The sequence below is a fragment of the Petromyzon marinus genome, chromosome 36 (assembly GCF_048934315.1).
Source record: "Petromyzon marinus isolate PM22_M1 ecotype Great Lakes invasive population chromosome 36, UKy_Petmar_22M1.pri1.0, whole genome shotgun sequence".
Taxonomy (NCBI): domain Eukaryota; kingdom Metazoa; phylum Chordata; class Hyperoartia; order Petromyzontiformes; family Petromyzontidae; genus Petromyzon; species Petromyzon marinus.
Genome location: NC_133702.1, coordinates 3,834,123 through 3,844,143, shown reverse-complemented (window position 1 = coordinate 3,844,143; position 10,021 = coordinate 3,834,123). Strand labels below are relative to the sequence as shown.

Genomic DNA, 10,021 nt, shown 5'->3' with positions numbered 1-10,021 from the left:
CTTTTTTTTTTCCTCCAAAAAATACAACCTGGTTGTACTGCTCTCACGCGTCAGGTAGGGTCACCCCATGGCTACACATTGATTACGTGTCCTGCTGAACACTTAATACAATTCATGGTCCCCATCGTGAGTGAATTTAAGTAACTCGCCTCCGATTGCGTGTGACGCTAAACCCAAAGTGAAGGGGGTAAAGCTGACTTCGGGTACAATGCGCAGTGTAGAAGTGAGTGACATTCTGAACCGGTCCTGGTCACTCTGCAATTTACCAACCCGCACTGACCAGCGTGGTGAATTATGGTTAAACAATCTCCATCACCCGCATGGCGTACATTGTGCGGTGAGGCCCCTTCATTCAGCAGTGGAATAACGAAGAGCTAAAATTAATCAATTTCGTTATTGTTATTTATTGTTTGTCCACCCTGAATCGCATCTGCACAAACCATGGCAGTCGATGTGGATACCTGATGCACGAATGGAACAATAAAAAAAAACCCTCCAGTGTGCCACCGCGGTCATCCAGAATGGACCGTACAACGACGTGATGCCCGATCCACGGATACGAAGGAGGAGACGTCGCAGCGATGCAACTCCTCTGCTGCTCCTGACGCGGTTGCCTGGGCTTGACCACCTCAATGTGGCATCGTAGTCGTTGCACTGCATCTATATCATCATCATCATCAGCAGCAGCCATACGAAAGGAGGAGGAGGAGGAGAAGGAGAAGAAGAAGAAGAAAAAGAAGAAGAAGAAGTTTTTTTACCGCATCATAGAAACGTTGAACTCCCGCATACAGTTTAGAGCTGGCACAGAGGTGAGCACCGCCTTCTGCTTGTTTGAGCAGGAAACATTCTGACTTTGAGGTGTGCACAGTGCGTACCGTACCTTGAGTTTGTGTGCAAATTCAAGTGTTCCATTTTTCATGAACTAAACAAAAATCTAACGTAAGCTTAGCTGTGTCAGCACTGGGATTTTTTGAGAAACCCAAAATGATCTTGCTTATGGCTTTGAAATAAAATCATCAGGATCACCATCATCCATGGTGAATCCATTGCTGGATGAAGGCCTCCCCAAACCGATACTCATCCCTGACGATCCTGCAATGCAACGATCCACCAATTGCTTGTACGCGAGGCGACCTCATCGTTCCATCTCCTGGGTAGACAACCCCTCGGATAAGTTCTATGCCTTGGCTGCCTCTCCGTCACTGCCCTTGGCCATAGGCCATCGTCACTTCCAGCGACGTTTCCTGCCCAAGCCCACTGTTATCAACAGTTTAAATGCTACCTTGAGACAGATAGAATGCGAACTACATTTTATTCGATTTTTCTTCATAATTATGATTGAAAATTTTACTTCATTGACTCATTGACAATTCGCTCATGCTGTACGAGCGTTTGAGAATATGAAACCGCAAATGTATGACTATGCATAGCCAGTGACACTGCATGCGTGTATACATCTTGATGTCGACGGATCTAAAGATAAATTGGCATAATTGGAAAGTGATAATTTTATCCCCATTCCAAAGTTCAAACAGAAAAGTGCTCTCATTTTTTTTTACAGTACAGATGACACCATTGTAATTGACAGACAATAGCCAAAAGGGATAAAATTATTCAGAGTGGTGCGCATTAGTAACGGGAATTATTCTCAATCTGGAGGCAGGGTAATGAGGCTGAACTTTTTCGAAATGACAGCACACACAGAATCAGAAATATTCAGCACGGGATGACGACAACTGCTAAGGTGGCCGTGGTGAGATTACCGGGGAGATTGCGTTAGAATTGCTCGCAAAGCTATTTGTGCACCGATTTGAAAATAACGCGTTCGCGATTTTAATTGGGTTTTTATGTTGGGCTGTTAATCTCAAGTTTGTGTTGTGTGTACGTTTAACCTCTTTCGCACCGTACATAGCCAACCGCTCTAACCGGAGGCGCGGGACATCGGAGGTTTTGATGCAAACACGAAACTGAGTGCACCATCACCGGCTCGACGTCGATGGGAAATTGCAGTTCGCCATTGACGGGCGTACCGTGAATGGAATCATCAATAAAACAAATCAATGAGTTCATGCATCGATTCACACTCCGATCTACATGTCGTATCGGAAATAATTGAGTGCCGTTTATTTCCCCCCCCCCCCAAAAAATCTCTTTAAATTAGTTTTTTTTAATTTCAATCAACTTTTTACAGGAGCAAGATATTGACAACTCAGTTAATGTCGATTAGCCGAGGTAGAAGGTGTACATCTGTAGCCCCTTTAGCAATCCACTGCTGGATGAGGGCCTGCGAACACGTTTCCCGTCCATGAGGGATATTTGACCATACTTCACCACGCTGGTCAGGGCGAGTTGCTGAAGGTGGTGGTGGGGGAGAGCATGTGGGACAATAATGTATGTTTCTGCACTGCCCTCTGCTAACCGTGACACCTCTCACACCAGTTCAGTGTCTGTGGTGCTCACCCATCCACGTGTTGTCGAGGCTCAAACCTGCTCGGCTTTCAGGATGTGATTGGGCGCACTGCGGAAGCGTTGGCCACAGGCGAAGTGGAAGAAAGGCATTTGGCTTTCAGATTGCCCAAGCGGAGTGGACACGCGGCGGCTTCCTGGATAGCCATCGAACAAAGATGGCGGTCACCGCATCAGCGTGGCTTTTTCTGACGCGCTTCGGCAGCCGTCTGGAACGCTCTCCCTTCTGATATTGGGAAGCCACTGGGGCTATGGCACTTTTAAATCATCTAGATTGAAAACCCATTTCTTTAGAACTGCGTTGTTGTGTCTAGTTTGTTGTCCTTCCCCCCCCCCCCGCCTGCCCGCACCTCCGATTAGCGCGGTTGACTAAGTACGGTGCGAAAGAAGTTTGAAATGCATACGTACATGCAAAACGAGTCTGTATGAAAACGTTATTTGAGGAAGTGAAACTCCACTGTAGGCAGGACGAGCGTGAACTTGAGAAGAAAAAAAACTTTCCACCTGGAGTGAATAAAATAAATGAGAAAACAATGTCTCCTTCAAGTATCCGCGTCTGTGCTTGAAAATAAATATGTAATGACCGAAACATTACCCCAAGCCATATGCAGCCTAAACGGATATTTTAAAAATAAACAACGGTCTCCGATTGGAGGAAAGAGGCCTCCTCGGTGATTGGTGGGCAGGCAGACTTTAAAGGGATTGGATAATAAGGGGGTTGAACGGGTAAACAAAACGATCCGTTAAAGAGGAAGGACGGGGATTGGCTAGAGGTAAAAACAAGGACGAGAAGGTTCGAGAAAGAGGGCCGAGGGGAGATATAAGGGAGGAGAGGACGAGGAGTGGGGACGTTCGGAGGAAGATACACGCTGGAAGACAGTCACGAAGCCTCGGGTCCCTTATTGTGGAAGTCTTCTCAAATAAAAGTGGCTCTTCAAATAACTTTTGTTGTCGAGACGAATTGGCACGTTCTGTTTACGTGACAATCCTTACTAGTTGGCTGTGTCGGGTGGTGGCGGGTTTAACGACACATTTATATATTTACAAGATCTAACCCCCCCAAAAAACAACCTCTATTATAAATGTTTCCTTACACAACCCGTTAGTCGCACGGCCTACTGAGAGTGCATCATTTCAGCAGCCTTTTTTGTTTTGTTTAGACGAGCAAACTGTGAGACCAGGTTTCGTCATGCAGCGTCTCATCAGCAGAGTCAGGCTTGCTTGAATCACTGCTGGTGGAACTGTCGATCCTGTACAGGCACGCAACTGAGCAGCATGCGATTGTGATTCATGCTGTGTTTAAATGCCATGCTCAGTGCTGCATGTCAGTTCATCTCACTGGTGCCCTGCGTAACGCGACTTTAGCTTGCTGGATAGATTCAAATTGTACAGAGTTATCATTGCTTATTAACCATGTTTTGTGAACAAAAAATATCCCTGCGTTCCATGTAACTCCTGCAAACCCTCCCTTCCCATGTCGCGTGCTGGCTACCATCATACCAGCCGTGCTATGCTGCCCCTGTGAACCCTCCCTTCCCATGTCGCGTGCTGGCTACCATCATACCAGCCGTGCTATACTGCCCCTGTGAACCCTCCCTTCCCATGTCGCCTGCTGGCTACCATCATACCAGCCGTGCTATGCTGCCCCTGTGAACCCTCCCTTCCCATGTTGTCTGCTGGCTACCATCATACCAGCCGTGCTATGCTGCCCCTGTGAACCCTCCCTTCCCATGTAGCCTACTGGCGACCATCATACCAGCCGTGCTATGCTGCCCCTGTGAACCCTCCCTTCCCATGTAGCCTACTGGCTACCATCATACCAGCCGTGCTATGCTGCCCCTGTGAACCCTCCCTTCCCATGTTGCCTGCTGGCTATCATCATACCAGCCGTGCTATGCTGCCCCTGTGAACCCTCCCTTCCCATGTAGCCTGCTGGCTATCATCATACCAGCCGTGCTATGCTGCCCCTGTGAACCCTCCCTTCCCATGTTGTCTGCTGGCTAACATCATACCAGCCGTGCTATGCTGCCCATGTAAACTCTCCCTTCCCATGTAGCCTGCTGGCTACCATCATACCAGCCGTGCTATGCTGCCCCTGTGAACCCTCCCTTCCAATGTAGCCTGCTGGCTGTCATCATACCAGCCGTGCTATGCTGCCCCTGTAAAGTCTCCCTTCCCATGTAGCCTGCTGGCTACCATCATACCAGCCGTGCTATGCTGCCCCTGTGAACCCTCCCTTCCAATGTAGCCTGCTGGCTGTCATCATACCAGCCGTGCTATGCTGCCCCTGTGAACCCTCCCTTCCCATGTTGCCTGCTGGCTACCATCATACCAGCCGTGCTATGCTGCCCCTGTGAACCCTCCCTTCCAATGTAGCCTGCTGGCTGTCATCATACCAGCCGTGCTATGCTGCCCCTGTAAAGTCTCCCTTCCCATGTTGTCTGCTGGCTACCATCATACCAGCCGTGCTATGCTGCCCCTGTGAACCCTCCCTTCCCATGTTGCCTGCTGGCTGTCATACCAGCCGTGCTATGCTGCCCCTGTAAAGTCTCCCTTCCCATGTTGCCTGCTGGCTGTCATCATCCCCGTTGGTCCCCGCTGAAAACGAACTTCTGAACTCAATGGGCCTCACCCGACATAATTTCACCGAATGAAGTGTTTCTCTCTCTCTCCAACGAAACAAACGCTTCCTACCCGTGTCGGTTGGACAGCTCACGACAGACAGCTTCTGTGCGCATCTGCTAGACAAGGGGGTTTTACCTATCTACAAGATCAGAGTTACGTGTTTGGTGGCTGCGTCTTTCCATCAAAGGAACTCGCCCTCCGCACTCGCTCCGTGTCTTGTAATTTGCCTAAAACATTTTGAGAATGTTGCACAGTTCTGGGTCGTGCCCTGCCTCTGAGCCAGGAACAAAAGAGGTGGGGGGGGGGTAGACTTCAGTCGAGACGTAGTAACCCTTGCACATTTATCTGCACTCGCATGGACATACTTAGCATTTATAAGGCAGCCCGGACCTGTGACCCCCGCTCTCAAATTGTGAGTGCGGCGGCGAGAGAGAGGCGCGTATAGAAGGGGGACCGTACCTAGATCGGCGGTTCCGATTTTCCAGCGGCCTCCCTGGTTAATACTGCGCGCCGTCTCGCTTCACTCGCGGTTGGCGATAAAGATCCCGTGACGTCGTTCGCAAGAGTAGGCCGCAGCGTTTCCGGCACCGTGGGTCCAAATTTGTCACATTTTAAACAAACAAACAAATACTACCCGCAAAGTACTCGAATTGGATTATACAGAGCGATCAACTCCACCCGATTTGCAAACACTTGACAGGACCCGGCTGAAAAGGGAGCAGTGAGTCTCGGTCTAAACAAGGCGTTATAATAATAACAACAACAATCACCATCTTACACTCACACATCCAGCGTGACGTGCCAGTAGCTGCCTTTGTCATTGAGCAATAACGCAAACACGCCCCCACCCCCCTCCTGCACACCCATCCAGCGGTAGAAGCACACCACAACGCAGGGTGAGAGGGGGGGATGATTGTATTTGGGTCATGCAACCTGCTTTACGTGACGTCTTCTCATCGCCGCAGCGCTGTCTGGCGTTGTGGCTCAGCGGTAGAGCGAGCGGCTCGTAAACCAGCAACTCCTGGTGGATGTGGGCTGACTCAGCCCATCATCCCTCCGGTGTGTGTGTGGGGGAGGGGGGCGATAAAATGACGGACCGCTTTGTGGGGAAGTCAACACCGGTTGTCCAATTGAGAAACTCACCACCCCCAGCACGTGAATGTGGAACGTCCACAACTGGCTGTGCAGGGCTGTGAAACAGGAGCAAGGGACAACTTTGAGCAGGACATCACTGTGATTTTAATTGTCACAAGTTGTAAACTGTCTTCACCTGTGGCCTTGATCGCACTGATGACATGAACGTGTACAATGAACGTCATATACAGGATGGGCGCATTGAAGTCGGCACTGACGACGGGAATTGAAACCGGTGTCATTTCATACTTTCACAATGCCTCGTAATGCCACCGCTGTGGAGTGCACTTCTTTACTAAAATAAGTTCAACATACCTATGTGCACTGTAATAAATCAACAACAAAAAATACAGTCACTCACGTGATATTATATGTTTCATTACTTTGAATGTAATGCTGAACAATTTGAAGACATATGAAGAATGTCAAGATTTCAAATGGATCTTTCTGCATCGTTTACGTTTTTTCTCTTACCTGCTCGTAGACAAATATCATCTGCTTATCTGGCGACGATGCGTTCCGTAAGAGGGGATTTGACATTGTGTGTCCAACCTACGTTGTTGGCTACTTTGTTGAAACATTTAACACCGCTCGGCTTGATGCATGCAGCGCTGGGCAATGCTTAATGGGCCTGCAATTAATCTCAATCTAAACGGGAATGTCTCACGCACGTAACGACGCATCAAATAATTGAAACGCACGTGGTGCGTGTATGAAACCATTGCGTCTAGCAGTCGATTAATTAGTAGTTGTAACGATTATGTTGCTAAATTACCTTTAGGTTCACAGAACAAACATTGCAGATCATCAACGCAAATAATGCAAATAAGGCATACAGATGAGATTAAAGTATATGCATTCTTGAATGGAATTGCGATTCAATAATTGGTCTTTCTAGTTAGTGACAAATCATGAAATTGCCATGATGGAGGGGTCATTACAATCGCAAAGCTCATGCTCACGATCGTCTTCAAGCCAGAGGAGAGACATTGTATTGATTTCAAATCGTACGAGTAGCCTTTCACATGCTCGCTTTCCTGGATCGATATCGCATAGATTCAATAATTGATCTTTCAGCACGTATACATTTTGTAAATTCTCAATGTCACGATAGAACGTGCTATCTTTAAAACAATATATATCATGCAGCAAGTTTGCTGTTCCTACATTTATAGACGTATACTTCTATCGATAACTGCAAGCACATCCACGTGTATCAGCCACAGCAAAATTACCTTGCAATTACACCAATATTCACGCGTACAATTGTGCGATACGAATAATGAATTTAACCAACTACATTTATTTAATTTGCAGATAGTAATAGCTAAAGTTGTGTACTTGCATTGCTGTAAATTGTCCACCAGCAGCATTGTGTTTTTCCCAAGGTCAAAGGTCACATCAGCTATGAGGTTTTTTTTCTGTATTGATGTGGAAACAGTGAGGGGAGCATGGCTGCTGATTAAACGATGATTAAATAATCAAATGAAACTTAGTGATAGATTCAGCGCACAGCGATCAATTACACGTGAATACAAACCACACCATGAACAGGCATGAGTGCTGACATGGGGTCGGGCTGATGGATGCTCAAATTACTACAATTGGTAAGCGCGCTGTGCGTGACGCTGCGTTGTGATGTGTATGGCAGTACCATAGCCCTGCCCGTACAATGCAATCAAAACAAAGCGCACATATCACAGGGGGTTTATATATGTTTTAATATATTTAGATATTTACGCGACCTCACCCCCCAAAAACCTGTAATATTGATGATATTGGTCGCGAAAGCCTACGTGTTAAACCAAAACAAAGGGGATTGCTTACTTATCCTCACTTTACCAATTTAATTGCAAAATATATATAATTCCAGTGTTTTTTTCTCTCCCGAATAATTGTTTTTTTTTTACATAAAAGTTATTATTTATACAGCCTCCCCCATCGGCCTGCACGCCCTTGTTGGAGTCTATATTGTTAGCAGCAGTAAACCCGGCCAGTCTCAACACTTCGTATCTCATCAGCAGTCAGGCTTGGTTGGAGCAATGTTGGTGAACTGCCCAACGTTTATAGGAAAGGACCCTGTAATAAAAAATATGGTCCTGGTTTGATGCGAAACTGTGTTACATGTAAAAATTCAATAATTCCCACGACTCATCCTTTAAACCAAAAACTTCGTCTATAAAGGTCTTCTTAATAAACTGAATGAGTCATATATTTTTTATTAGTCATATATATTTTAGTTACCTTTTTATAATTATAAACCATTGATTATATAAGCTGTGTTACTATGCTATCTGGAGAGGACGTTACTTGTGTAAAAATTATATAGTGACTCAGAGGTTACTGCACTGCTGAACAACCCACAAACCTGAGATTAATCCTGATAATTGCAACTTTATTTTGTAATTATACAACAATTAGTAAAACAATAATACTCTGCGTGAGCTGACTTACACGAAAGGGAATCCAGTATTTTATAACGATTTGTGTTTGTGAAATATTTTCAATTTCTCACCTAACAACAGGGCTGTTTTTGTCCTGAATCTCTCTTTTCTTCATCGCTGTATGTCATTCTATTTGTTTTGCATTTGTCATTTCAGTGACCCGTGTCACTCTTGCAAATGAGACTCGTCATCCTCGTCCCCTGAGTTCTCACCCTGGTCAAACAAAATCAACTTGAAAACCGGACTACCAGCTAACATCCATAGCCAGTGATATCTGAACCGGTCCTGGACACACGCATTCACCAGCGTGGTGAAGTATGGTGTGACAACCCCAAAGCACGATACAGAATGGGGATGCCTTCATCCAGTACTGTAGTTGGTTGACAAAGCGCTGTATGTTTTGTATATTTATATATAGATTACATTTGGATTACAAACATTGCAGTGCCTTTGATGGTGCTGACGATGATGATATACATGATTCTCCACCCCATCCCTCTTCCCTCAACTTTCTCTGACCAGTTTGGTGGAGTATGGTCTTCATCAAGCAGTCGAATGGAAAAGGGCCATACAATATATAGTTTATGTTGCTATTCATTTATGGGCTTCTTGTTCCGTTGTATTGCTCAGAATTGCATCGTTGCTTTTAAATCCAGTGGTTATGACTTGTCACCAAATGAAGATTCATTTATGCTTAAATAACATGGGCCAGTCATGGCGGTGGACAGAACAGACGAGGGTTGGTGGATCACACAAATGTGGGAAACTTCCACAACCCAACGGCACTGTGAGGTGGCCAGGAGGTGAGAGTTACAGTGAGTGGCTTGAATCTATCTGTGCGGAGTGTCATCCCCTTCTAAGTGCGGATGTCCCTCTGCGTACTGGAGCTTCGCACTTTAAAACCACCAAGATTGAAAACTAATTGCTCAAGCACTGCTTTTCGTGTGCTTAGTTTGTCGTACTTCTCCACGCACCTCCGATTAGCACGGTTGGCTACGTACGGCGCGAAAGAAGTTCAACATACGTACATATGAGTATGGGCCTCTGTGTTTCTGTGGGTTTCTGTGGGTCTCTGTGGGTCTCTATGGTTCTGTTTGAGTCTCTGGATCTCTGTGAGTTTCAATGGGTCTCCTCCTTCTGATATTATGAAGGTACGGAAGCTATGCACTTTAAATCGAGATTGAAAAATAATTTCTACAGAGCTGATTTTTTTGTGTGTGATTAGTTTGTTGTCCTTCCGCCCCGCACCTCCGATGAGCACGGCTCTGTACGTACGGCGCGAAAAGAAGTTCAACACACAAACAAAAGTTTGTCATAAAATTGACTGCAGTCGAGAATTCACACTTCGTCCG

General features: G+C 46.2%; 1 long non-coding RNA gene across 1 annotated transcript; it reads right to left on the bottom strand.

The window, feature by feature from the left end:
- Window positions 1-388: 388 nt before the first annotated feature.
- On the bottom strand, window positions 389-7,051 carry LOC142930077 (uncharacterized). The gene is made up of 3 exons (XR_012946031.1): window positions 6,700-7,051; window positions 6,235-6,281; window positions 389-660 (listed from the first exon to the last, which is right to left on the bottom strand). It is a non-coding gene; the product is annotated as an uncharacterized LOC142930077 (long non-coding RNA).
- Window positions 7,052-10,021: the final 2,970 nt, after the last annotated feature.